At 36.3% G+C, this 25,473-nt stretch overlaps 1 protein-coding gene and 1 long non-coding RNA gene across 6 annotated transcripts in view; one reads left to right on the top strand and one right to left on the bottom strand.

Moving 5' to 3' along the window:
• LOC308185095 (uncharacterized protein) overlaps nucleotides 1-25,473 on the top strand; it is an 846,543-nt gene that overhangs the window by 176,358 nt on the left and 644,712 nt on the right. The window lies entirely within an intron of this gene.
• Nucleotides 1,360-25,473, bottom strand: part of LOC308185102 — a 47,083-nt gene continuing 22,969 nt past the window's right edge. The window contains exons 2-11 of one of the 3 annotated variants that reach the window (XR_013943107.1): nucleotides 22,279-22,471; nucleotides 20,901-21,000; nucleotides 17,379-20,087; nucleotides 15,562-15,689; nucleotides 12,007-15,000; nucleotides 11,252-11,389; nucleotides 11,001-11,064; nucleotides 8,914-9,069; nucleotides 7,013-7,767; nucleotides 1,360-5,715 (exon numbers count right to left, since the gene is read on the bottom strand). This is a non-coding gene — a long non-coding RNA (uncharacterized lncRNA). Of the gene's footprint in view, nucleotides 5,716-6,490; nucleotides 7,768-8,913; nucleotides 9,070-11,000; nucleotides 11,065-11,251; nucleotides 11,390-12,006; nucleotides 15,001-15,561; nucleotides 15,690-17,378; nucleotides 20,088-20,900; nucleotides 21,001-22,278; nucleotides 22,472-25,473 lie in introns of those variants that run through there. The other 2 variants (XR_013943108.1, XR_013943109.1) reach the window with 2 other exon arrangements.

The following is a 25,473-nucleotide window of genomic DNA, read 5'->3' as shown; positions in this document are numbered from 1 at the left end:
AGACATACAAGGAGTGGCTGAGGTCACTTGGTTTGTTCATCCTGGAAAAGAGGAGGCTGACAGGAGGCCCCATGGTGCCCTGCAGCTTCCTCATGAGGGAGAGTGGAGGGGCAGGTGCTGAGCTTTCTCTCTGGTGACCAGTGTTAGGACCTGAGGGAATGGAGTCAAGCTGTGACACGGGAGGTTCAGGTTGGATATCAGGAAAAGGTTCTTCACTGCGAGGTTGGTCACACGCTGGAACAGCCTCCCCAGAGACATAGTCAGGGCATCATGTCTGTCAGAGTATAAGAAGTGTTTGGTCTATGATCTCAGTCATATGGTTTGAATTCTGATTTTCGGGTAGACCTTTGTGGAGCCAGGAGCTGGACTCGATGATCCTTGTGGGCCCCTTTCAACTCGGGATATTCTATGATTCTATGAGAATGCTAAGAAGGTGCTATGGATTGTGAACTGCTGTTCACACATTTCCAAAGAAGTTCCAAGACTGATTCAGTCTAGCTCTTTTTCCCTTTCTATCCTGGAGTATTGTATACAGAAGAATTAGTATTTGTTTATCTTCTTTCAGTTTTGCTTTTTTTGGGTAAAGAAGTGGAAATCATTTTCACAAAATTTTATGCATGTGACCAGAATTTCCTCATGGAAACACTGGATGTAAGCTATCAATTGCTTGCTATTTTGAAATCAGTTATCTAAGATGACATGGGTCAGCTCTGAAATAATCAAATCTTTTTATTGTTACATAAAGACTTTCTAGGTAACTCAGAATACCACTAATGGCACCAGAACATTACCACACTAGGACCAATATTAGGAACTACACAATGGTGGTGAATAAATGTAAATGAAAAAAACTTCCTAGTTGTACTATAGTTAATACACGAGGAGCTAAAGTGGTGGTCCACACCCCAGCTGACAAGTAGCAAAATACACCATTGGTGTTATTACCTGTTCACAGCTTTAAGAGGAAATCCTGATACTAATAAAAAGAGTACCTTTCGCTCCCACAGGTCCCAAGTCTCCAAAATGTTTACTCTACTGTTCTTCCAATGAAATCAAATGGCTTGTAAGACTGATTTCTGGCCAAATCTTCAAGGTTTCTTGTTTTGAAATTATTTGAAATTAAAAGAACATTTTCTATTTCTGTTGTGTCTTTTATGGGCCCAGGGAAGGTTGTTCTTATCAAACACCAAATGCTCTCCTGCATCAAAAGAGCACTGCAGGGATTTGTACACAAAGAACTCTGCAGGTAATATTGACTGTGGCAAAACCACCACTTTGTGTTGCTGAAGAATTATACTCTAGATTTTGTATTGGTAGAACTGCAGGGGCAACCTGCACCTGAAATACAAAAGAGAAGGGATAAGGTCTCACAGGCCAAACTGTTTCACTTAGCTAAAGCAACGTTTCAGCCATAGCCTAATTGTGATATGTTTAAACAAAAGTCTTTGTATAGTTTCAGAGAAGCTAGTTTTCATGACAAGTGGGATACAACATGCAATGTCATAGAACTCCCTGGAGCAGCAGGTTGCTTCCTGCACTGTTCTTTTGCCTTTAAATCTACAAAGCATTTAATGCTTTGAGGGAGTACCTCCTTCAGGCTTCCTCTCTTTTTATTTCCATAAAAGCAGTCTGAGGTTTCTCTTGTATTGGAGTTGGCCAAAAGCGCAGAAACTGAGAGGAATAGGAAAAGCTGTGTCAGGCCCTGACAACTCCAGTCACTCTAGAGTTGAATGACAATACTGAAAAAGAAGAAGCACTCAGGTATTAAAAGAAAGTACTTTTTAATCTAATTGCTGACACAGTATTTTTTTACTATTTTTGTTTTTGTTTTGTATGTTATGTATCATATCTTATACGGATTACATCTTTCTTAAATGTCTAAAACAGTTTCATAAGGTTACTAAGTAATACAATTTGTAGGGTCCTGGATACAGCAGAATGGAATTAAAGTCTTTGTTAAACCCCAGAACATCGCTCTCAGTGCTTCCCTTTGATTTTAGAGTTACAGAGAAGAAGTGACTCTGTGTTCTGTCTTGCTACTTATACTCTCAAGGGACATTTAAAAATAGCTCAAATGTTTGTGCCTCCTGGATTTACAAGATTATTAAAACATTTAAACATTTTCTTTGCTTAAATTCTTTTTTTTTTTCCTTTTTTTTTTTTTAATAAAATACTGACAGATTTTGGATTCAACTAATGGATTTGTTAGTGTTTCCTAGCAATAATTTGGTTATAATTTTAGCAATATTACTAAGTAACACAGCCCTTTGTTAATACAGAGTCTGGAGTACTTTGCCACAAATTTCAGTGCAAAAATCCACAGACACTAAAAACATCTTATCTTCTTTCCTTAACTCATTCTGCTTCTTGCAGAAAGATTTGTTTTGGCAGTCCTAAAGAGGGGAAGTCAAAGTTGTGTTTAAATACCAAACAATTTTGTGATATTAGCTGGTAGAAGCTTTACACAGAAACAATCATAATATTATTAGGAGTAACAATTTGAATTGCATATTTTCTGAGCAGTTAAAACTGGTTATGGAAGAAGAGGTGTTATAAGTCATCACAGTTCTTTCAAATATTTGGTTTTAGTGATAAAACGGTAAATAAATTCAATAAATTTTCTTCCAATATCTTTTCCCATGTGAAGTTCAATACTCACATTGTAGGTACCTTGTAAATAGTTTTGACTTCTTCATTATTCTAACTACTGCTTCACATCTACCAAACTCAGCCAACTGACAGAAAGACATAATAGCATCTCCCACTGCAAGTTGTAGGTTTCATTTGCTTATCTTTTACCAAACTTTAACAATGAGGTGAAATTTCATATAGTAGCTCTCTGTTGAGAGATACACTGTAATTTTGGGAGGAAGCAAAATTCCAGCTGGAATTCCAAATTCAGGATTTTGTCAGATTGAGGTCTAGAACAGTGATGTTTTGTCCCTGCTGGATATTCTGACATTTTCTTTTAGTCATTTGAACAGATCTAGGATATGGGTGACATTTTGGGGCAGGTGTTTCAAGTTAAAAGAAGGGAAGAAGGCATTTTATTAATTTACAAGTTTTTTGTTAGCCCTCAGAAAATTCATCTGAACTCATGCTGTTATAAACCTTTCTGTTTAATTACCTTTTTTCTCGTGACTTGTGTTTCAATTCTGCAAGCAACCTAATCATTAAGTACCTGAACTCAATGAACATCTTTACACCAAGTTTGAACTAATCTCTATGGAATTACATGATTTTTAGCATTTGGGATGGAGAAAAAACTGACCCAACATAACCCGTATACTATGAATAGAAATTTTTTGTTGAAGATAAGACGTATGGATTTGAAAATGTTGATTTGAAATCTGAATTGAGGCTTCCAAAAAGCTAACCCCAGCTTTTTTGCTTTCTTGGAAAGCTTGGAAATGCTAACTTACTGAAAGATATCTGTGTTTGTCCAACACTTTCAGCCTGGTTTTAAAAGAAAATAATACATCTCCTGCAGCATCAGTAGAAAGAGCTGGGCAAGTTGTCTAACCATGGAATCAGGACTAAGACATTGTCTTTACACTGTGATGAGAGATTTTATTTCCATTTCAGATAGACATTATCTTGAAGGTACATGCAACATTGGTGAAGGACTTCCACTGATCAGCCCATGGAGTACTCAGAAGGATATGAATGATTTAGTTTTCACTGCAAATCCCAGAGAGCAGGCAATGGCTGAGTTCTTAACCATACATTCAATAATGAGGATGAACCAAAATACTAAACTCTTGTTCATTGTGAGGTGAAGAACCAGTTTAATAATTCATATACAAACGGGGTTCCAAAAAATTGTACATACAAACGTTTATTGTAGTAATTCTTATTTTGTAACATCGTAACTCTGCAGATTTTAAATAATTTAATATGTTTGTAACTAATTGTTTTAAATGTAAAACTTCTCTATAATTTGAAGAGGCATCATCAAATGGTGCTTTTACTGAGCTGGAGAAAGTGAGAGGCAGAGGAGTGTTAATTTTTTTTCTCTGATGAAGAGAAGTGATTTTTCTAGAGCCTGAAATGTCTACCTTTCTTAATACTCTCATCTCTTCACTATTTATCCTTGTATCTCTGAGCCATAACTTTTATGGATCCCTCTCATAACTCTGATCCACAATTTCTTTTATTTTATTCCTGTGTGAATCACACAGGTGTTAAAATTGATTTCTGAAACTACTAAGTGTTGGATAAAGTCAAAGCCAACAAATATTAACTTAATCCCAGAGCTGTCATATTTCTTCAAAATGAAGTTTTGAGCTGCTGCAGGGTGTGAAACCTGAGTTAGGATTGATATGGATTAGTTTCACTAGGAAAGAATAGTTATCACTTGCTTTCACTGGATGGTCTGTTCTCCCTTACCATGTCAACACTAAGGGATAATGCCTGCTTTTCTGATTTATTACTACTAAAGAAGCCCAAGTCAACAAGGAAATAAAGAGTTCACCACAAAAAGAAATATTCTAAGTCATGCACATACAGAAAGAACATACAACCCAACAGTTTGCTGTAGTTGCCTATGATATTAAAAGAGGGGTTTGAAGGAAAGAAACAATAACAAAAACATTTTTTAAGTAACATAAAATAACTAATGAAAGCCAAAGAATGTCAGGCATCACTGAAGAGAGGTTATGTAACCCACAATGTGAAGTAACTAGCTAAAAGCTTATTGTAATAAATACGTCTTCTATATCCCAAATAACAATGACTTGTAATGCTTCAGTGTCAGACTTTTTGCCAAATTTGCTTCTCACATATAAAAAGAAGTAAGCATCACAGAAAGGGTGCAAAGCATGAACTGCCAGAGTTGGTGAAGGAAACCATGATCTACTGTCAACATACTAGAGATTCAAACAATATTTGGCAGCCCACTTTACTTCAAGTATTTACAATGTATGTTACAGTGGAAGCTTTGTCTGAGAACAGGGATTGGAGGCTTACTGAAATTACTATAAAAAAAAAAAATTGTAAAAATATCTGAGCACCTCCAAAACTATAGTATCTTCTTAAGCACCTAAAGAAAAATCACCCCTTGGAAGAATAGTGCTCAGTGTGAAAAGGAGTGAAGTATAATATTTTAAGATAGTCACTTCTCAGCTGCAACCATTGAGGTGGGGCAGCAATACATACTGAAAGTGGAGGAATGAACTGTACAAGAAGCCACCGATGTTGACAAGGGAAACCGAAAGGCAAGAAGAAGCATATTTAGTTAATCCTTTCCAGGGAGCTAAGGAAGTAAAAAGGGTTTTTACAAAGCCATTTTATATATAAAGAACAAGCAAAAGCAGGGAATAAATTAGGTGCACACTAAGAAATGAGATGTGAAATGTAATAAGTGAAAAATAAAATATTGAAGCTCTGCTGCCTCTCTCTCTCTCTCTATATATATATATATTTCAATTCCATCTTTAAGACAGGTTAAACAGAAGAACACACTAAAACGTCAGTCCTATCATAGCCTATGACTAGACTCCCATTACCTTTGATACTTTTGTCCACCAACAATTAGGAAGAAATTTCCAACAAGCATTTGATAAAAAATGAAGTAAATAAAACTTTAGACAAGCTAAAATCAAGCAAATCAGCAGGTCTGTTCAAACTGTCACCCAAGGAATTCAGGAGTGCTTAACAAGCTTGAAGCCACTTGTAATTTGAATCTTTAAGCTCTTTACAACTGGAGATCTAAAGCTGTGCAAAAAAAAAAAAATGTTCAAAAAAGAAAAGAGACAACTCATAACACCAAGTATACATAAATGAAGCCTATAATTGAGTAATCAATAGTTAAATATAAGATCTGGACTTCTGCTTCTACAGGAGCTTCAAAAGAGACTAGAAGATAAACTGATCTTTAAAACCAGCTCACCACGTATTTGCTAATAATATGTTAGTTCAGACTAGAGTGAGAATATATTTTAGTGAACAGAATTGAGTTGCAATTCCATGTTCTGTGGTCGCTCAAGTGTATACCATTTCCCAAGGGTATTGATAGTATAGAAACAACTTTTATAGTTTTCAGTTTATAAAATTTTCTACAGAAAAAAAATCATTTGTGTGATGTAGTGTAGAATATAAATACATTTTGAACTTTGCACAATAAAGACAACTTTATTTAAGATTTCTCCCAAATAGTTTTAAGTCACTTTTGTCTATTTCTGTCTGTAAGAACAACTATTATGATGATGTATTTTGTTATACAGTACTTGGATTGTTGACATGCACCTTAATGAATAAAACTACTTTGTAATTCTGTAACATCAGTTATGACATTAAATGCCTTGGACGTGTAAGACTGTCCTGTGGAAACTAGAATTTCTGTAGCATCTACAGGCAAATAAAGCTGCTTCAAGAAGGCCATATGGATATGGAAATTAAATTAATATCTGTTCTTATGCTTAACTCTACTGGAAACTCAATTATACAAAAGAAAATTGCAATTTCATCTGCAAACTTTCTTACTGTCTGAGGTCCCTTTAAACTTACTATTCTTTCTCAAAACCTAATTACCATCACCCAGGGTGGTTCCAGTTTTTTTTTTGTTTGTTTGTTTTTATGTGGGTTTTTTTTTTTTTAGTCCACAATAAACTATCAAGATTAATTCATTCAACCTCAGTTGTCTTCAGTGGTACACTTTGCAGAACTTTAAAACCCAACTTTGATTTTGGTAAACAAAATAGTTCTGCCAACTTACATTACATTATTGAGTCCACAACAGGACTCTGTATTCTAGGATACTATAAATGACCCAGCTACCCTGAACACAAAAAGATTAAGAAATACATTTCAGCATTTCAGAAGCCTAAAGAATTATAAGATAATTATCAAAGAATTTATAATCCATTTCTATTATATCCTCTTTTTTTTTTTTTTTTTAATTCCTGTAAACTTAGCTTGGATGCTTTCTCTTGGAGGAAGCTTTATGAGTTTGACTAACTGATTTCAACTTAAATAAACAAGTTAGATAACATAATGCAAACAGGGATATTACCTTTTCTTGTAGCTGAAATATGATTAACTCTCTTGAGCTATGAAGACTACACACAACATAAAGAAATTTACATTTAAAATATAGGTATATTGAGTATTAATTCACATATATACACTCATTCTGTAGGACTATATATATATATATATATGTTTGTCTAAAATAAATCCTTTGTGACAATGAAACTTCACCTGAAGGCTGACCTGAAAAAATTTGGTTTGTTGAATAGCTTAAGAACACATCAAGTCAATTCAGAACAGCATGTATTTCCTTCTGTAACTCAAAGGCAGCTGAGAATGCCTGATATCCTCTTTATCTATTACAAACTCGGTTGCCTGTCTTAATTATATTGCCTGTGATGGAATGGGGATATTTCCCTCTAAATGGAAAGGCCACAACATTTAGAAAATTTCAGAAAGGATCTACTCTGGCCAAAAAGCCACTTCAGGGAAAGAAGTCAGTATCTTACTCAGTGGCCGCAATAAATTTTTTGCCACTAGAGAATTCCCTGCTGCATTGGTTCAATGCTCAGTATTTCTGTTTTATTTACACAGTCGCATTGCAGGATTTATTATAAAATATTACAGAATTGCAGAATGGTTGAGGCAGACGAGGACCTCTGGAGGTCATCTGGTAAAACACACTGCTTAAGCAGGGTCACCTACAGCAGGTTGCCTGGGGCCATGTCCAGAAGGGGTTTTGACTCACTCCACAACCTCTACAACCTCTTTGGGCAACCTTTGCCAGTGCTCAGTCATCTGCACCAAAAAAAAAAAAAAAAAAAAAAAAAAAGTTTCATGGTGTCAAGGGGGAACCTCCTTTGTTTCAGTTTCACTTCTCTCAACCTGTCAGTCATGCTTTGCCCAGTTGCAGCACACCATTAGCTTCAAGCTGTGCATCTCAGAGAATAACCTGTCCATCTCCCTTTTGTCTTCCCTGACACGGCCTGCTCACTTCCTCTCCAAAAATCTTCAACTTGGGGGCACAGCTCTTCTGGAACAGCACATCTCCTGCAGGACAGGGGGCCTTCTCTCCTGACATTAGAGGCCCCAGGCTCTCCCTGAAGCCTGGAACTAGGAGGGCTGCACCTGCCATCTGTAGCTCTGTGTCAAAGCCTCCACCCTAGCAGGGTTACGTGCTCCAAAACCTGCTGGCAAAAAGCGTGGCATTGCCATATCTAAGACAGTAACAGTGATTGTCATAATTCAGCTAGGGCTCCCTTTTTCACCTCCTTCTTTGCACCCTTCTGCTCCAATTGCTGGGCAAACTTCTGTGTGTTAATAAAAGTGCTTAAAAAGAATGTATTTCATAATAGTCAAGTATTTTCTGTCTCCACGTACCATTCAATGGTAAAAACATACCATTTCAATCTTTCACTTGGCTTCATGTTGAGAAATACAACCAAAGTGTAAATTTCTGATAAAATGATTTTTTTTTCTTTTCTTAGTTCTGTTCTTTAGCGAACTGTATGACAGTCTCACAGTTCCTTTAATGTCAAAAAGTTGCAATAATTGAGTAACCCACATTTTATTATTTTCCAAAAGTGAATGCTGATATGACTGGGATTCAAAAAAATTGGCTCATTGGCTGAATTACCACTTTCTCCAACAGCAATTGATATGGTGGAAACTGATCTCTATCTTCACACCCCTATAGTATTAGAACAAATTTCTGCACTATTTTCTTCACTCATAATATTATTATTGATTTCACTAGCTGCACAAATCCACATCTGAAATTTATCTTTTATTAATTGACGCTAAAAAAAAAATCAGAAAAATTTAATGTGTTTGAGCTAACTATAAAATAATTTTAATAATAAATTAAAAAAAAAAAAAACCTTAATTCCCAGGAACCTTACTATTTTCTGTGTTCTAATACATTAAAGGTATATGTTCAGTTACCTTTCTGAATACCTAGGTTGTTTTCATTTGTTGTTCTCTCCAGCATATCACATCACTGAGTCAACTCAGAAATGTTATGTCCTCTTGTTGAAACAGAAATACATAGTTCTTCTAGTCTGGCTAATCTTCATTGTAACATAACTTGCCTTCTTGTCCCTTGGTATTTGACATAAAAAGAAATTAACAACAATAAATGTGACTGAAGAAATACTCTGCCTTTCCATGTACCTGGAAGGCCTCTGGATACTAGCTCTATGCCAAGCATCTTAAGTTAGTTTTACTAGCACATCTATAGCACTTGGGAAATAAATTAGAAAGGGGTAAATGGCAACATCTGGAGCTCATTAATCTCGGGGCATGACATCAAGAATAAAAGGAAAAATACTTAGAAGACAGGAACGTATGTGAAGATAAACTTCGCCTTTGCTTAGAAAAGGGAGGAATTTACTTTTCTTACCCATTTCTCAATTTTTCCTAAAGGAAAGAGAGATCCTTACATTTTTTCTTTTTACCACTTTTCAGATTTAGTGATAAGAAAAGAGTCTGCATTTTCATACTATTTGCATATCCTATGTATTTCCTAAATAGAAACTGTCTTATCAGTGTTGGTATGAACGTTGCAATGATGCAACTGAAAAAAAGTCTAGTGAAAACCAGTATCTTATACAAGTAATTACTGCAAGACTGTTTGGGGACTATATTACCAGAATAACAGTCATAACAGTCTTTAACTGCAGCAGGAACTCCAAGCTGTTCAACACTATCCCACAATTAAAGCAGAGCCCTCAGCTGGAGAACAGATCTTGAAAAAAGCAGATATAATAAAAGTCTAGATTAGAAGAACCTGTGTAATGCCATCTACAAAAAGTAACATATTTCTTTAATCATTTTTTTCTCTTCTGATCAGCATTTCAAGAGTTGTTGTAGTATTATTCTAAGATTTTTTTTTTTATATATGTTCAGTTCTCTCTGCTAAATCAGTATGACACAAGCTGTTAATTGACTTTAAGTTACCCTATTATGTGTAGATGATGTAGACTTACATACTGTTCGAGACTATCTGTCTGGTTGTTGGTTTTTTTTTCAGTTTTGAGACTCCCGAACATATCCAGCCACAATAATTCAATGTCTGAGATTCACATCACTTAGATTTTCCTAGTTGATAGCTATTTATCTAATGTAGTCACCTAACTCTCTTTATAGAGAAGGCAGAGGCAATTCCTTAAAACAAACCATCTCATATAAGATGAAGTATAAGATGAAGTGGGATAAATCACCTAAGATCGGTAGAACAAATCAACTTCCTGAGTTGGCAGACAACCACTCTTGCGTTCCAAAAGCCTCACTAACCTTCTTCAAATATCTTATCAGTTACTGGAACAGCTGACACTTTTTTGGAAACAATGCTGATGAATGGGTCTTTCAATGTTAATTACAATTCTTAGGAGGAGCTGTGGTTCAGGAAGTCTGTAGATGAGGTGGCATAAGGCAACTTTGCATAGCCGTGATGAGAAAATTAACCAACAAACTAATCTTGGATGTTGATAGCATTAAAAATTAATTTTAAAAAGTCAAGCCTTTTCAATCCTTTATATGCTCCATATTTGACAATGAAACATTTCTAGTGTGTACTTTCCTTCTAAAAATGAAGAAAATCTGAATAAGTTCTCAGGCACCTCGATAACCTCAGGGAAAAAAAAAAAAAACAACAGACTGTGTGTGCCATAGAAATAGAATGGAGACTAAAGAAAGTGAAAAGCCATTGCTAAAAAATATCAGCTGATAGCTGTATTATGTTGGATGAACTGCTGAACTTGAGCTCCACTGAAATGCTGCAGCCAAAAAGGCTTATTAAACCTTTGAATAAAGAATGGGAGGAAAAAAATCATATTAGAAAAGTGGATGTTGTTTTGCATCTATATGAGTTTATAGTCATGAAAACTTCTGTTCCATGTGCCAGTTTGATTTCAAGGACTTATCGTGTATATTGGTCAATTGTATTAGACTCTGGGAATAAACACACTTTTCTTTAATATAAGGAGTAAGGATAAGGTTATCTAACAGTCTGTTAATGTCAGTAAACTCACCACATCAGTGCACATCCAGGAAGCTGTAAAAGCAATGGTTTCAGCTCAGCTACACCCTCTTCCTCTAGGACAATAGCAGTATACCATTAGTTTCAGACTTGAGGGGACAGTAAGTACATGATCAGGGTCTTTTCAGATACCCACTTAATACCTGCTATCAGAAGGACCATGTAACTAAGGAGTAAAGATTTTACAATATCCAAGATTTTCTAGAAAAATGCAAAGTAGAAAGTTACAGGTAACATCCTTACCTGTAATTAATCATGTGAATATCTTAAGGATTATGATTGCCTTCTCACTAGAAAATCTTTAATCCAGGTTGGTTGCTTTTCTAAACAAGTCATGCTCTTTCTCATCTGCTGCTGTTGAATTTCAATCTGTAGTTAATGCTGAAAAGATCTGCACATTATTATCATTAAGCAAGAAGTATGTCTGTACATCTGACCTTACAATCCATGAAACTGAAGAAGAGAGCAAATAGTTTCTACACAGAGGACAAAGACTGGGACAGTGAGAAATTTGTTTCTCACATTCAGGTCTCAAAAATTAAAACATTCTGTTCATTAATCACTATATATAGTCATTACATTTCTTTAAAAGTATTTCCTGTATACTTCTAAGCATTGTTTTGCACTGAAACTATGTAAAACATTTTAAAAATATATGAATTCAAGGTGGAATAAATGCTCGAAGAATCAATGTTTTAATGAAAAGTTAAAAAAAAAAGAGACATTAATAATACCTTCAACAAGCAGCAGGCATTCATCCAACCTATACAAGGTTGTGTGTATAATCATAGTTTTGTACAGCAAAGTGGACAAAGCATATAAAGAGAAGATAAATAAAAATAACACTTTCTTATATAAATGTTCATAATAGTTCCAATACTTAGACATCTGTCCAAGCAGCCTGATGGTTTATAAAGCTGCTAAAGGCTATCAGTATCTGCAGACTGAATTTCTGTAACGCTCAATTTTTACAGGAAATCAACAGACTTGTAACTCACTTTCCACTGTTTTATTATTGCTTTCTTATATCAGCTACTCTAAAAGATAATAGTCAAGTTTATGTTGATTTCAGGGGGAACAGAACAGAGCTCTTTTAAGCTCTCTGGGAGTTAAACCCATTTGTACACAGCTGCAGATGCAGCTTGCTGTCAGTTTGATTTGTGTCTGTGTGTCCCTGAGAGCCTGCTTAGTAACTAGGGTAATTAGCCCTCTTTCAGTGCAGCCATAAACTCATAATCTTGTACAGATGTCCTTCCCATGCTTTTGCAGACCCTTAGTACAGTTTATCTGGATTGGCCAACCCTTCACTGTTCTCTGTGACGATGGGTTTTTCAGAGCACAAGGATTTTTCCAGTTACACTAGGGTGAGGTGAGCTCTTGGCACACGCTCCCCTTAGCTTTAGCAGCAAAGCAGAGCTAGCAGTACTTTCTCTGAGATAACTGATAAAACCTGCATTAAGCAGGATAATATATGTCACTGGGTAGTGTGATTTCAGTGACAGAGAAAATACTGTCACGCAACTGGTGTATTGATATACAACTTGAACCACGTATCTATAGCTCACTTATAGTGAGTACATGGCCACTTACACCAGAGATTGTGATGAAATGAAAGAGAAATGGAAAGGTCTCAATAGTTTCACTTGAGAAGTTTTAAAAGTATTTTCTCAAAAAGTGATTTTCCAATGAATTCTTTCATTATAAATTCAACATTTGGTGAATTTTAAGAACTGTTAGTGCTATATAAACATCAGGGATAAGAGCCCGTATTTTCTGAACCCAGAGAGTGATTAGATCCTGTACAGTAGTGATGTAAGCTTTCCCACTGTTTTGCCCAATGCATTTTGAGCCCAAGTAAGAAAATGCCATTAGACTTGAGAAAGTAGTTTGGACTCTGGCCTTTGTGGGTTTCTTTCTGAGGTACAAAACCGTCAATGCCACGAGGGGCTTGGCAATGCAGACTGAAGCCCAGGGAGCTGTGACAAGAAACCACTCCTTCTATTTCCGAGACCCGAGATGATCAACAGACGGTAATGAGTTATTACTACAGATTCATTAAGATGCACTTTGCATACTTATTTCCTTCATCTTTTTTCTGACTCTGTAGTGAGTGTGCAGCTGTTGATGTGAAATAAATGATCTGCTAGGCTGTCTACCTTTTGTGCTTTGGACTGTATTTAGGAACAATAAAAAAAGGAACCTCAGTCTTGCGGATCTTCCCTTGAGTGACAAATGGAAGAATGAGACAAGAAAAACCTTTTGTCCAAAAGAAAGGGGCATAATTTCCTCTACTAATGTGACACCACATGTGCACACACACACAGAGGGAGGAATTATTTTTAAAAAGCGTGCCCTGAGTAGTTTTTCTTCCAGGACAGTTTCTGTAATGAGTGACACCCAGATGATGAATGAATAATTAAACTGTGATGAGGTACAACAAAGAATGTGTGGCTGGCATGTAATAAACCCTTCTCCAGGGCTTTTAAGGCATCAGCTGCAGATGAGTTCCCCAGTCAATCAGATGTGATTGCATCAGGTAAACAACACCCCCCAGACCTGACTTATTTGCTCTTAGGAAATTCCTGTCAGTTTTTGTCCATAAATTATTCAGGTAAATGTCTTTGGTCCCTACAACTACAAGCTGCCAATTATTCCAATGCTGCTAATCCCCGTCATTAGCTGACATTGCTTCAGCTGCTCCATTACAAATAAATAAATAAAATAAATTTAATAAACAATAAGAGCAACAACAAAATATTCCAGATGATAAAATCATTAGCCAGATTCTTTTGGTGATTTTTTTTTTCACTCCAGAGTACTTATTTTCCAAAGTCTTTTGTATGAAAGAATGAATTTCATTCAGATTGAAAGATACCTTTCTCTGACTGTTAAATTTATTCAGACTTTAAAATATGTAGGAGTTAGTCCTAGAAGTTTCTCTGAATGTATTAAATCAGCAACACTTGACTGATGTTGGTGCCATAGCAGTTTCTATCAAACAAATATCTCATTCTAATTTTATTCTTCAAGTTCTGAAGGTGACTTGTTTAGTCACTGACATTGACTGATTCAGTTATCATAGTCATCACCGTATCATTGTAAAATTTTCTAAAAGACAAAATCAGAGCAAAACTGGGCTAGTCACTCTATAACCACCTCAAAAAGATCCCTCCAAAAGCAAATCATGATATGAAACCATTTGTGTTCAAAGGTGTGATCATTATTTAACCAAGGGGGTTGGAACTAGATGATCTATAAGGTTCCTTCCAATCCAAACCATTCTATTAGACTTTTTAGTGACCTGAAAAGTGAGCCTACTGTAAGCAGGTTTCATTCATTACAGAGTAATGAAAATGGAGGGGAGAGCTATATTTTGCTGTGTATTTTAATGTGGTAACTGGAAAGTGTTAGAATTGTTTCTGGAGGTGACTGTTTAGGAACTTGCAAAATGAAGAGAGGAACATTCTTACTTTCTGTTTACATGGTCAATTACAATGGACCAGTCTAAATTATTAAGGAATGAAACATGCCTGACTGTTTTACATTTTAGTCCAAATCTTTTTAAAAAAATCCACATTCTAGATTAATCATCAGTAATATTTGTCTAATGACAATGAATTCAGCATTTCCACTTTGAAAACATTAATGAAAGGAAAAGGGTATAGATGAATGAATAGAGACATCAGGCAGAAGAGTGTTATTTTGGGAGTGAACACTGTGGTTTTGTGTGAAGACTGAAATGAGCCTGAATTCAGCTAGGTGCACGACATGTTGCTAAGCACATTGGCCATGTTGAGTTAGTCCCTATGTCAGCAGTGGTGTCTGCAAGCAGTGAAATGAGTGTAGCTTTTCCAGTTTACTGCACTGTCTATTTTCCAATGGATTATTTCTCACTTGCTTAGACATTGAGACAAGCTGTGAAAGTCACAGACAAAGAACATCTTTCATAAGACTCCGTGCCTAATACATTGCGCTGGCAACTTTTTTTCGATCTGCATGAAAAAAAAAAAAAAGTATTGTAAACCTTATATGAACTATACAAATTTCTTTTGTGAAAAACCAGTGTGGTCATCCCAGTACTTTGCTATGGTTTGTGACCTTTTATGAGAAGAAATCTCTCTGTTCTCCGATCAGCAGATAACCTTTACTCTGGGTAGTCTGAATTGCTGTTCTTTGCTGGTGATTAAATGATGCTTCACAAGGTGCTTGTGAAGAGCTAGTCAATAAACAATTAGTGCCATCACCATCATCTGATGTCACAGCTCAGACCTGAACAGCATTATTAGTTTCATTATCAGAGCCTTAGCATCCTGTGACAAAACCACATTCAATGTTTTTTGAAAGATATTCATAGCATCCAAAGGAATCATGGAACACCCAGAAATGTATGGAACTTAAGATATCTCAATGCTTGAAATGCCAGATTTCTGCTTTTCCATATAAAGAGTGAGGAAATGAGAGAGGGGGAGTCAGAAAGGAGGGAGGAATACATGTCATTAATGGTCTAGGAAGACTTTTTTTGCATTGCAAAGTAATATTCTAGAGTCACTAACCTCAGGACAAGGTAAGCAAAGAGGTTTCTGCCATGCTGATTTGCAACATGTTGGGAAGCGTGGTTTTTAGTAGTAGGCTACTTCTGTGAGATGGTCCCTTCTATTAATGCTTTGCTCAAAAATTGATGCTGCAGGAGATGTAGATGAATAACATGAAAAGACACTCAGGTATTGCTATTTCCTTGGATTTTTGTTTTCATTTTACTTTAATGTATCTAGCTTTAGCTTGATTGTTATTGTAGCAATATAATATCATTGCAGATAGACATTACAAAGCTGAAAAGAAACAACAAAAAGTCATGAGGTTTGAGTCATCTTCACAGAGAAAAAATTGGCAAGGTTTCTATAAGTTACCACATATTTTATCAGAATATTGTAGAGGCAAAATAAATAATAATAAATAAAAGTACCGCTCCAGTAAGATCTGCAAGAGTCTCTTAATCCATAAACTAAACTACATTGGTTATGGCACAGAAAGAAGTTCTAGAAGATGCTTGAGGGGGGGAAATATCTCCCTATAGTTTCTGTTACTTTATGCAGGCAAAGTACCATAACACATCAAGGATAAGCTGTTGAGTTTTAGTAGAGAGAAGGAGAACAGCAGCTGGATCTTGATATGTTGCTATTCCTGTTATTTTTGATGTGGTTTTTTTTTTTTTGATTGTTTGTTTGTTTCAGTTTGTACTGATTTTGATAAGAAGGTGTCACAGCTTGCCAGGGCAATCAGCAAAAAATTGTGAAGAAAGTGCATTTGCCTTAAGCACACATTTTTTGGTATGGGCAATAAAGCCCACCTGTCATATGACCTGAGATTCTCTTTGAATTCAGTTTTCTGGAAACGTAGTCTGATGCCATGACTGTAGTGTGTGCATGCCCATGCACATACTTTCTTTTGCTCTGGGTCTTAAGAGAACATCATCAGTACAGCCATGTAATCACCTAAAGGCCCAGATTTCACCATCAAAACTGCTGACACAAGAATGGTCAGTGAATCCCATTCTCTAAGAGACACTGATTAAACTTTTAAAGCTTGTTTCTGTGTTTCATATTTTTAATCTATAGTGTCGCAAATATAAGAGCTAATTTATCAATTTAAATGTATCATCTGCAGTCAGGAAGGTTTGTCACTGTCAAAGCTGTTATGATTTTAAGGAGATGAATACAAATATGCAAGACTATTCCAGGTCATTTAGAGAATTCAGGGGAATTTTGGAGTAGAGAAGAGAGAATAAATTTTATTATAAATTTTGGATAATCCATTTATAACAGAAAAATACAATTAAACAAGTTATTTTGTCCCAGTGATTCCCCTTGACATCATTATTTTTATATACTTCTCTATCTTCAGTATTGATTGGACTAGATGATCTTTCAAGGTCCCTTCCAATCCCTAACATTCTGTGATTCATCAATAATTTCTTGTTCATTATTACTGAAACTTTTCAGAGATTGGTAAAGGAACTGAACACAGTAAAGAAAATGAAACAACTGACAGGCCAAAGGATCAATTTACCTCACAGGCAAATATATATATATAATTTTTTTTTCCTGTGAGGTAAATTTTATATATATATATATATACATATATATATATATATAATTAAAATGACTCAGTGGCAATGCAAAGGATGTTACAGGGTGCCATTATTGGTTTCCAGTCACACTCATTTCATATTAGTCTTCACCATTCAATAGATAAAGCTCCTATGAAAGCTCACAGCACTCTCAGCTGAGTAGCTGGCTAATATTGAACTGCCTGTTGTGGTAAGGCAGCTCACTCACATAATTCTGAAATGACTTTATGGAAGAAACTATACCAGTATCAGTAGTAAAAGTGAAGTGTAACATCTCCAGCTCCCAGCCATGTGATATCAGCCCAATATTTGAAAATTCAGCTCTGTAAAACTGAACATAGCATCTTTAGAATTCAATACTTTTTGCCTCTATATGAATCATTTTGGTTAAGAATAATAAGACCCTATGCCTCTGTGACACCATATACTCTTAAAACATCACACAGACCTGAACTACAGCAGTCACACAACTCAAAAGTGAAAATGATCTGAATGAAGAAAGTCTCCTTGAAAACAGTGTGAGTACATTTCCCCAGAAAAACATTTCCCACATTTTGTGTTTATAAGTTGGTTGGTTGGCTTTGTTTTGGTTTTGGTTGGTTGGTTGGATTTTAGATCTTACCACCACATGAGTAATTCCACACAAACAGGACGACTTTGTTTTCACTGGAGATAATCAAAGGCCTCAGTTCCACATGTCAGATCTGGCAGAACAGCAACCTGCACAGTGCTGTTGGTAACCTACTTAACAACTGTTAAGATGCAGTAAAAGACCTCATCAGCCATACAGGTTCTCACACCCATCCCTCTGAGCCAGGATTGACATGCGTCCTTTATGCCTGTGTCTATTCCTTTACCTAGTTCTTAGAACCAGGTGGTGGACACCTGGTCTGTTTCCAGCTGAATAGCTGGAGGAACTAAGAACAGAGCTTTCCTCTGATCTCTTGTTTGAAGGTACAAAAGAGGGGAAATTATTTGGAGGGAAATCCGTTTAGAAGATTGGTCTAATTAGAAGGTGACAAAACACAGAGACATACTACTACTTGGAAAGCTATTGGTATAAGATACTGAAAGAAACACAGCTCACAGTCACAACTCCTGTGTTAGCTGAGCTCCTTGTTAATCTGTATAAACTCAGGGAAGAAAATATTTGCCTTTCTGTACAAAAGATGTCTTTGAGAAGGAAATAGAAGGATAGCTATGGCCATTGTACAGCCTTACCCAACTGCTCTGTTTTGGTTCAGGTCAGTACACCATTATATAGAGCAAAACACACAGAGATCTGTTATTACCATACCTGAACAAAATAATAATGACAATTTGTAAATAAGTCAGGTCACCTGAAGATTTTTTGCACTTTAATGGAAATATTGATAGGCATACTCAAATATAGAAGAAACAAAGAATTGATATAATATTTTACATTTCCAATGTAAACAAGAAATGGCAATTTAATAATAAAACCTTTGTATAAGCATATGTCATACATAAATGCATCAAAGCCACAAAGTTATACAGGAGAAAGCATCTGCTTTTCCAGTTCTTTATACTGAAGATGAACACAGACACATTAACTGATGAGGCAAGAAATGTTACCTCTCCTCAGACATCTTTGTGCCTACTGCCCTTTCCAAAGCCTCACACAGGCTGCAAATGGTGCCAAGCTGTCCCACAGCAAAACAGACACATATATGCTTAACTCCTTTAGAAACATATATATTGCTAATGTGTTATGTTAAATCCACGCATGAAAGCAGAAAACACTCAGCACCCTCAGAAGAGGATGTTTTGCAGTGCTGAGTGGCTTTCCTTCCTACATACCCTGGGCAGTGCTGCTTAGTTTAGAGTAGCTCCTGCCTTCCATACTTGGATGGAAATTTTTCTTGTGATGTGGAATTTTTATTTCTAGACAGAAAATAAAAGCAAATGAGTAAAGTTAGGAAATTTCTGACTCATGAAAGCAAAACATACATAAAAATGCATAAAGTTTATGACACCAAATATCTAACTTATTTCTAATCATCAAATAATTTCTCATCGAGAATTATAGTTTCTGTGTACTTTCTTCATTTAAGAGAATTTACTTATTTCTAGCAGAGATCTGAAGGTTTTCTTTTTAAAAGTCAATCATTCAGGTAGTGGAGGATTTTAAAAAGATACTTTTTCTAAGTCCTAAATAGAACAAAACTGCATACGAGCACTAACAACAAAGATCAGGACTGCTTAAGTGCATTTTCATTAAGAACAAAATAAAGTAACTTTTTTTTTTTTTTTTAATGAAAGAACTTGAAAGGTCATTAAAATAAAACTCCCTACACTGAAGTTTTATCTACCAAGAAAAACAGGTGCTCAGGTATGGCTCGCTGCTTTCTGCTTACAACAAAATTTAAAGATGTTTCCTTTTTTTTATGCTAAGCCAGAAGGAGGGATAACTGCGTGTATATATGTATAGATATATACACACACATATATATTGTTTCATTCTGGCTGTGAAATAGTAAATATTGATACTAACATTTTAAAATTACATTTTACATGAACATATCATTTAAAAACACATGATTCTACAATATTTTTGTAAATAATTACACTATTGCATATATGAATACAACTAATAGTGACTGTTAAAGTATTTCTTTACTGGAAAGAAAGTTATTAGCCACTGCTGCTCACCACATACAGATATGAGACAGCTGTATTACATAGAAGATAATTTGTATGATAGAGAACTCTTGAAATTAAACTTAAAATAAAATCCCTAAACCCCATAGCTTTATTTGAGGCAGGTCCTGGTTGTGAAGTATTTTGAGAAGTGCCCTTATGAATGAACAGCACTATTACAGTAAAGCCCTTTAGGATTACAAAGCCAAATAATCCCTTGTGGGTTAAGGAAGAACCTCGTCAGACTTGAAGCCATGTAGGATATAGCTGGGCAGCAGAATGTAGCGCATGCTGACAGGAAAATGGAAAGCAGGACAAAATCATTATTAGATATTTTTAGCAGAGTGGAAGTCATGACTTGCTGTTACTAGTGACAAATTTGGGAAAGTTTGCTGTGTTCTGGCTAGCAATGGTGCTGCAGATACCTCAGTTTTTTCTGCTGTATCTTGGCATCCTCCAGTCAGACAGGAGGGACTGAGAGCCGAGACAAGTATCTGAAACAACTTATTCTCACCTTTTTATCCTTGCAGCTCCAACTAACAGCTGGAACTTGTGTTGCATTTGTTACTGTTTTGTTTTTCTTTAACAAAACCTCTCTCAGCTCAATATGTGGCTATAATTATTTTATTATATGGGGGTTAATTATTGCCTTGGCTAAGTGTGGTCTAGCAGGTGACTCGATTAAAATGCAGGAGAACCAGACTCAGTTCCTATTTTTGTTCCTTTTGCTGGGTGACCTGAAACAACCTTGAACTTCTGAATGTTCAGAAGTATCACTGGGAAATATAGAATACTGTCAAAAACTAAACCTTCATACATCAAGAATTGCATTTTCATAGCATTGTGCTCTGGAAGACCAGGCAATATTAAAAAGCAAACAAACAAACAAACAAACAAATAAAAAACAAACAAACAAACAAAAAGTAGCACCACACACCAAATAGATAGGTGTGAATGTATCCGTGTGTACATTTGTACAGACAGTAAGTAAATACAGAAATATTTCATGAGAACATATCAGTGTAATCTACATTTCATATGTATTATAACCTCAGAATATTATACGTCCTCTGATCTCTTGGAAATTATATGAAGAATACTTACCCTGACTGCTCAGCATCCCACCCTCACATATCACCCTCACAGGATCCAAATATCATAATCATACTATATTGATTGATTTAGGTAAGGCTCAGGCAAAATCCTGCAGGTAGAAAAAGGACTTTTGAGTCTTAATTTGTGTTTCCTTGAACTTAGAGTATAAATAAAGCAGGCAGAGGGAGAAAACAGTATTAAACTACATTGTGCTCCCCACATTTTGGGAACGTAGAAAGTGCCTGTCTGACCATGATGAATTTCTTTGCATCAATGTCCTATTTCCCACCTCACTCACATATCCAGTTCAGCTATACTGATGCTATCCAGCTATCCAGTTCAGCTATATGACCCCACCTAGAGTACTGTATACAGATCTGGCTTTCCCAGTACAAGAAAAATATTAACTTGTTAGAACTGCTCTAAAAGAGGGGCATAAAAATTATCAGACTATTTCTTATTTCTAAACATCACATCAATTTATGTGACAGGTGTCACAGAATCTATCTTCTACATGATTATTTGGAGGTGTCACACTGAACAAAGAACCCTGACTGTATTTGACCACAGGTACGTGAAGATGTGAAAATGGTTAACTAATAGTATGTCTTACAGAACATGGTTAAAACCTTTTTTTTTCATTAGGCTTGTCTTTGAAAATATATATTTTTTTCAACATAGAACCATAGAATCATAGAGTGCTTTGCATTGCATACCTAAAAGATAATCTAACTCCACCCCACTGCCATGGCCAGGGACACCTACCACCAGACCAGGTTGCCCAAAGCCCCATCCAACCTGGCCTTAAACACTTCCAGGGATGGGGCATCCACAGCTTCCCTTAGCAACCAGTTCCAGTGCCTCGCCACCCTCAGAGTGAAGAATTTCTTCCCCATGTCCAGCCTAAAGCTACCCCTTTTTAGTTTAAAACCGTTAGTCCTTGTCCTATCACTACACTGCCTGACAAAATATCCCTCTCCTGCTTTCTTGTAGGCCCCTTTTAGGTACTGGAAGGCTACCCTGAGGTGTCCCCAGACACTTCTCTTCTCCAGGATGAAAAACCCCAATGCCTTTAGCCTGTCCTCGTAGGAGAGGTGCTCCAGCCCTCTGATCATCTTCGTGGCCCTCCTCTGGATTTTTTCTAATACATCCATGTTGTCATTGTGCTGGGGGTCCCAGAGCTGAATACAGGACTCCAGATGGGGTCTCATGAGAGCAGAGCCAGCTCATTTTGAGCTTCTCATCAACCAACACCCCCAGGTCCTTCTCAGGGCTGCTCTCAATCCTTTCTCCACCCAGACTCTATTTGTGCTTAGGATTGCCATTGCCCCATTGCAGGACCTTGCACTTGGCCTTGTTGAAACTAATGAAGTTCACACAGACCCACCTCTCAAGCCCATCATGGTCCTTCTGGATGGCATCCTGGCATCCCTTTCCTCCAACATGTCAACTGCACCACACAGTTTGACATCATCTGAAAACTTGCTGAGGGTGCACTTGATCCCACTGTCCATGCCACTGACAAAGGTGTTAAGTAGGGCTGATCCCAATACTGACCCCTAATGAAAGCCACCAACATCCTGTGAGAAGAAATGAAAAAGAATGAAGGCTTTTCTGTTGTTTTGAAAGTGAGAGATATTTCTCAGACATTGACCTTCATACATCTTTAGGGCGATTAACAGGAATGTCACAGGTAACCAGACGTTTCTAGTTTCAGCTCCTTTTCTGGATGCTTCAGTATCATTTTTGTAAAGCTCACAGAAAGACTTCTTGACATACTTTTTAATGCAGAAATTATTGCATAATGATTAATTATTAATGATTTTCATTTCAAGTGTTATCTATTCATAAATAGAATGACAGTAAATAACAGATTTTCAATATCAATATTTTCAATATTTGGTCATCCCTCTAACAAAGAGATAAGTTCATTATTATTTATGAATAAAAGATATAAATTTTATTTATATAAAATAAAACTTTTTATTTGTTTGTTTAAGTCATAAATAACTTGTCATTTTGACAAACGGTTCCACAAAATTATTTGTTTGCTTTAAGTGATATCAGGTTTTGTTAGAGTGAGTGTTTTGATTTGCTTGGAAAGGTGTGGGTTTTTTTTCTGTTCCACAGAACAGACGCAGCATGAAGAATGTGGTGAGTTTGTCTTGTATTCTTTAATCATTATCTTGAGTGATTTTTTTTGAGTTGACAGCTGCTGTGCTTATGCTGACTACTGTGCTGTTGTTCCTTGGCAAATCTATGTTTACCTCTCACCTTTCATTATAAGTATGGTGAGGAAGGAACCATCCTTTGGTTCTGTCTGAAAACACCTGGTCTGCAATTAAACCATTTAGTTGTTATTTGAATATAAAGTGTGGATAGAGGCTACCACCTCCAGGAAACGCAGGAGAAGGAAAAAAAATAATTTCAGTTCTTACTGCTTTTCAGTTTAAAAAGAGGACCAGTATGACTATTGGGGCAGTTATGTGTGCAAGCAAATAATGCATGTGCATTTAACACTGAAAAATTATACACATGCAAATTAGGGTCAATGTTTCATTGCATGAAGAATTAATTCCACCTAAGAAACAAATTATTGTTTCCAGTCTTTCTTACTGTGAGGATGTGGTACTCAGTCCCTGACTGATGGTCTTGTTTCTAACATTGTAAAGTTGAAAGAACAGAAATGTAATACAACTGCTTCAATGGGGCACTGTAGTAATAAAGCACAGCCATTAAAAATAAACCTCTAAATGAATCTCATATGGTCTTACACTTTATTTCTGGTACTACAAAAAGAATCAAAAGGATATACCCATGCAGAAATATCACTGATACTAGCTGCTCCCACAGTTTGTGTGTATTTGAAAAAGCATTCTTACCAGATTGTTTTATAAATGGCCTGCAGATTTCCTTTCTCTTTGATCCAGACAAATATATTTCTATCAAAACCTGATGGTTTCCTTCAAACAGTGAAGCTGGCTGACCTGTGTGGCCTTCAGAGTTGGTACTGCAGGTTGCAAAATTCAGTTTCACAGCTTAAGGACTAGTCTCTTCTTCCAACACTCATTTTCAGATCAAAAATACTTGATGTTGCCAACCCATTCCTAAACTAAATCTAATCTTTAGGCTAAGTTTTCCCAGCCAGACTCTTACAAAACTCATTAACTCCTAAATTCAAGTTAGGATATGATTACACATGATCCTCCCAGCAAACAATAACTAACTCTCTCCTTGCTTGGAGCTGGAAAAAAGCCATATGACCACATTTATCACGGTGCTGAACTCAAGTTAATGTACCCTATCTCACAGCTACCTCTGAACAGAGTTTATTAGCATGATGTAAATGTCATCACATGGTCATTTTTCAGTTAGGAGAACAGGAAGAACGAGTCCACATCTGCTTAGAACATGTTGCGTGGGTGTATCCAGTTACTTTATATTCACATCCATACTTTTTTTTCCTTTTCTAAATGTAATATGTCCTTTCCATTAGAAGTTTGATCATTGGCATTTCTTTCTGAGTCCCCCCTCCCCTCCTAATTTCCCTCGCTTTGCCTAGGTCTTCTCATTACCCTTCTTAATCCTTTGTCTATCAGTCGGTCTTCACATTACTATACTTGTTTCACAGCTGAAAGATATCCACAGAGGCATAAAAATACTCTCTGAGTTTAACATCTTCAGCTATATCCTTTTCCGCCTCTACCAAGTTACTCCATATTTATCTGACTTCTCTTCCTTGTCCTTAAAATTTATTCATCAGAGGAACCAACTAACTCTCAGCAGGGAGATTCTCTAGTAATTTTGAAGATAACAAAGTAAAAAAGTCAGTGGAAATGCGAGCTTTGCACAGATGCATGAAATTGTTTTGGTTTCTGTCAGCTTTTCCACCCACTGCTTTGCAAACTGCTTCAGCAATGGCTTTTGATTACAAGTCCCATATCTAGAATCCCAAATATAAAGACCTCGTGGCAAGTTGCAAATGACACTGGACACATGTTGACTTGCGTAAATGATTTTAGTATCATGATATGCCTGTGCTCCTTGGGACAACTTTGCTGAACTGCTCTTTTCTTCAAATAGCCTTAGAAATTCTCCCTAAGTACCTTCCTTCCCAAATACTAACAAAATATCTATATATCTGTATCCTTTCACAGTTTGGACTGAACAAATTGGTCCACCAGTCCTGGGTAAAACGCACGGTTGGCAGCTATCATTGTGCCAGCCTCAAGGAGTCAAGGAAATAGGAAAAAAGCAGTGGCAGATTTGTCATCTGTGTATGTGTGGGGGTGAGCATTTCTCTTACTAATCAAAGAACTTCAAGAATTTCACTCTGAGGTTTCTACATCTTCTGATGACTAATAAGGCTTTGTACAGTTTAATTTCTCAGGCTGTGGCTTAAGGAGCTCTTCCAAGAAGTCTGCACAGCTGCTGCTGTCAGAGGGCCAGGGAGCATCTGCTGTTTCAAAAAGATCTCTCCGGTTACAGATTAATCTGAACTTTTGTTATATTTATGAACTTTTTGTTTATATTTATCAGAGCTTTTTCACAGTACTGTTTTCTGTACACAATGCCCCTCTAA

Source organism: Anser brachyrhynchus (genome assembly GCF_964034855.1).
Source record: "Anser brachyrhynchus genome assembly, chromosome: Z".
Lineage (NCBI taxonomy): Eukaryota > Metazoa > Chordata > Aves > Anseriformes > Anatidae > Anser > Anser brachyrhynchus.
This window is presented reverse-complemented; position numbering and strand designations above follow the sequence as displayed.